General features: G+C 34.8%; 1 non-coding gene across 1 annotated transcript; it reads right to left on the bottom strand.

Annotated features, from left to right (window-relative positions):
• Positions 1 to 243: 243 nt before the first annotated feature.
• LOC116216511 lies at positions 244 to 407 on the bottom strand. Its single transcript, XR_004159404.1, has one exon. It is a non-coding gene; the product is annotated as a U1 spliceosomal RNA (small nuclear RNA).
• Positions 408 to 3,832: the final 3,425 nt, after the last annotated feature.

Raw genomic sequence — 3,832 nt, 5'->3', positions numbered from 1 at the left:
CTCAGCTTTGTTATAAGGATGTCGTGGGAGACAGTATCAAACGCCTTTCTAAAATCAAGGTAGATTACATCTACCGCTCTTCCCCCATCCACCCAGCATGTGACAGCATCATAGAAGGCCACCAAGTTGGTCGAGCATGACCTCCCCTTGGTGAACCCATGCTGACTACTCCTGATAACCTCCTTTTCTCCCAGTTGTCTGGAGATGGTATCCAGCACAAGCTGTTCCATCACCTTTCCAGGGGAAAAAAGAGCGCGAACGCAGTCCCCCACTACCACAAATTATGCAGTCGAGTTTCCCGCATTTGGGGAAATCGCAGGGGTCAGCACACCCGGAGTGCAGGGGATGAGCCTCGCCCTGGGAAAACCACCTGCCTGATCATGGTGTCTCCCCTGCCAGGTATGTATTCCTGATGAGAGCTAGCATTTTCTAAGTTAAAGTGATCAGAGAATCATGAACACTAGGAATTAAGGCATTGGACAGCAATTGTACATCTGAATTGTACATCTGAAGGATTACTTAATTTTTATTCACTGTTAAGGGTCTTACTGAAAAAAAAAAAGTGAATAGAATAAAACGCTCAGCTTCTTCTTGATATAACCTAAATTAACATGAACAAAGTCTCTGTAAATATAAAGAACTGAGAACATCAGGTAATAAGAATGAAAGTCTAGTGTCAAACCTGCAATAAGAAGATTAATTTAATTTCCCTATTTCTTACATTCTGTCACAGAAGAGGATTAACATTTAGCCATTTTCTCCCCTCATTAGAATATTTATCAAGAAAATGAGATATCAAAATTTTAAATTACTCATTTATTGTAAAGGACCAGAGCTATTCTACTTTATACTTCTCATATTGAGTAGTTAATTGGGTAGCAATTTTGTTCCTTCTTTTGTTCATAGCTCTGCTAGCTTACCAAGAATATATAGCATTTATCAAAATACAATGTCAGGTCAAAAAACAAATGTATTATGAATTATATGATTTAGCTTTAATAAATAGGCATGTTTACAGTAAAACATCGTCTGTTGTAAAAATAATTTCTCAGAGTGAAACAACAGAAATATTCAGGAATTTAAAAGAAATCTATGATTAAAAAATATATCAATGTCCAGAAGTATTCAGATCAATAATGGGTTTTTAAAACCAAACATAGAAATGCATGTCCCTGCATTTATAAGTATCGTTTATGTTGAAGAGAGTCACCAGATGGGAAAGGAGTCCTGCACATCAATCTTTTAACTTAGAATAAGCAAGGAGAACAAACAGGAATAATTAGCCAACCATATAGTAAGACAAAAAACTGTGAGAAGGAAAGTGCACCAGTCCAAGAAAACACAAATGTATGGTTACTCTTGGGTCATTCATTGCTTAGAAGGTATCAGAACTATGATTAGTGTAACTTGGCTTTCTTCTTCTTCTCCATCTGTTACAGTCATCTGTTGCCCACTGTATTTATGCATACTTAGATACGTCAGTGCTCATTTGATTTCAGTGTTTATTAACTTTCCACTGTCTGTGGTTCAGTTTATAGGTTCATATATTTTCTTGTGAAGTCCAGCTTAAAAAGTCATCTTCTTTGCTGATATTTCTGCAGTGAAATAATTAAATAATTCAACTGATTAAATATTAAAATTAAAACAGAAAATTTGAATTTTGAAGTCTTAATACCGGCATTGCAAATAACCATTAACAAAAAAGATATCTCTTTCATATTTTGTTGTTGACTTTGTTTGCAGCTGTACTGCTTGTATATTGCTGTCAAAGAGATTTAATAAGACTAGCAACAGAGCAGTGTCCTTCAAAAATCTTTACATGATGAACTATACAAAAGGATGGAAGGAATCTAGGACTCCATAGAAGTCTTTCCCTTAAAAGGAAAGCAATGCACAACAAAACAAAACAAAGCAGAAAAATAAAAAGACACTGTGGAACGTCTCTCTAAGAAATCCACCAACATGATCCCTCAACACCTTACAACTTGTAAGAGAACCCTGCCTTATTTTTTATTTTTTTTTTCTCACTAGAATATTGATCTTGGTTGAGAATGACTATTGTCTAAACTATGTTGATCAAATCATTGCACAAGAATACCAACGTATGAAATAATTCAACTTGAAATGATATAATGCACTTACGGTAACACAGAAATAAAGTACGTGCATTCCGATGTTTTTTCTTTTCTTCCTGAAAGTACAGGGGATTTTGTTTCTTTGTTTCTAAAGAGAAAGATTGAGAGCATTGTAAAGAAATCAAATTACTCATATGGAGGCCACAAAAGTCTGTGAGAGTTTCAAGACCCATATTTTTCAGGAAATATTCCTGGATGGGCAATTTAGTCATCATAAACCAAATTTATCTTTGCCATGCATTTTACTACCAGTTTTCTTTCCTGTTCCTGACACTATTCTGCTATAAACACATGGGTTTTTCATTCACTATATGAAAAAGGGGTTACTTATTAACAGCACAAAGCTATGAGACCAGGTCAAGTAGCTGAAAGAACAAGTCTTTTTACCTCAAAGTACATCCTCAGACACTCATGCAAAGCAATTTAATCCTGGAATACCACTGCGCATTTACACTTATATTCACGAAAACACATCAGTTCTAGATTATGATTTCAATAATACTTGTAAACAGAGTATCAGTGATACAAGAAAATCTAAGTAATGTTTAATTGTATGACTTCTTGTCATGTTTCTGATTTGGTTAAATAAAGAATATCAATAAAGTAGATTGCTCAACTAAGTTAACCTCTGCTTCCTTACAAACAAGAGAATCTCTCTCCTGATGATACACTGATTAACTTATTTCTATGTACAGCCCTAATAAGTTGCAAGCAATGTTTCCTAAATGAGTTGCAAGCACTGCTTCTTAATGGATACTGCTCTATGTATTTCACAGAAGTCTCCTCTCTATAACAGCTTCTATAAGTGAAATATCAAATATAAATAGGAGATCACCTTTGACAAACATGAAAACCTCAGTTGCAACAATGAAGAAAATAAAGATGGTTATGAGAGGGTTCAAATACACAGAAGGCTATAAAGATTATTGCCTGCTTAAATTCAACCTGAAATCTCTCCTATATCATGCTGCTAAGGCTGTCCTCTGTTTATAACTTCATGAACAATCCTGTACATGTAAAAAGAGTGGTTCTGGCTAACAAAAAATTGAACTGTATTACCAAGCACTCACAACTGCTTTTAACTCCAGCTGCTATATATATGTATTTTAACTGCAGGACTCATAAATTATAACATATGCAATTATTATCTATTCTTTACTGTTAGAAGACTTGATCAGCTGAAAAGTAAACTGAATTCTCTTAGTTTGAGTTAAATACAATCTGTAAATATTTTACTTAATTACTCTTAAATGGCATTCCTGGTTAACAGAAAATTGGGTTTTCTGCTCTGATGCTCTAAAAGGCTTTGAAGTTGGTGTAAGATACACAGGATTCCTGTTTTGCAGTGATTCTTATACATGTTCCCCCTAGCAATTTGTTAGAAAAAGAAAAAAATCAATAAGACAAACCAACAATAATAAAATAAAAAACTAGAGAATTTGCAAAAGTAAAATGTCCTCATTTTGCTTCCCTCATATAGAGAATCAGTTCTAAAATAGATCTGAATCATAGAATCATAGAATGGCTTAGGTTGGAAGGGATTTTAAAGCCCACCCTGTTCCATATATGTACATATATACATATATATTTATAAACCTGGCTTATCTGGCAAGGTTTTGGTAGCAGAAGAGGTGGAGGGGTGCTGCAGGTATATCTATGAGCAGAGCCCAGCACTCATGTCAGACCAGAGCAGCTTC

Source organism: Meleagris gallopavo, chromosome 3 (assembly GCF_000146605.3).
Source record: "Meleagris gallopavo isolate NT-WF06-2002-E0010 breed Aviagen turkey brand Nicholas breeding stock chromosome 3, Turkey_5.1, whole genome shotgun sequence".
Taxonomy (NCBI): Eukaryota; Metazoa; Chordata; class Aves; order Galliformes; family Phasianidae; genus Meleagris; species Meleagris gallopavo.
This window is presented reverse-complemented; position numbering and strand designations above follow the sequence as displayed.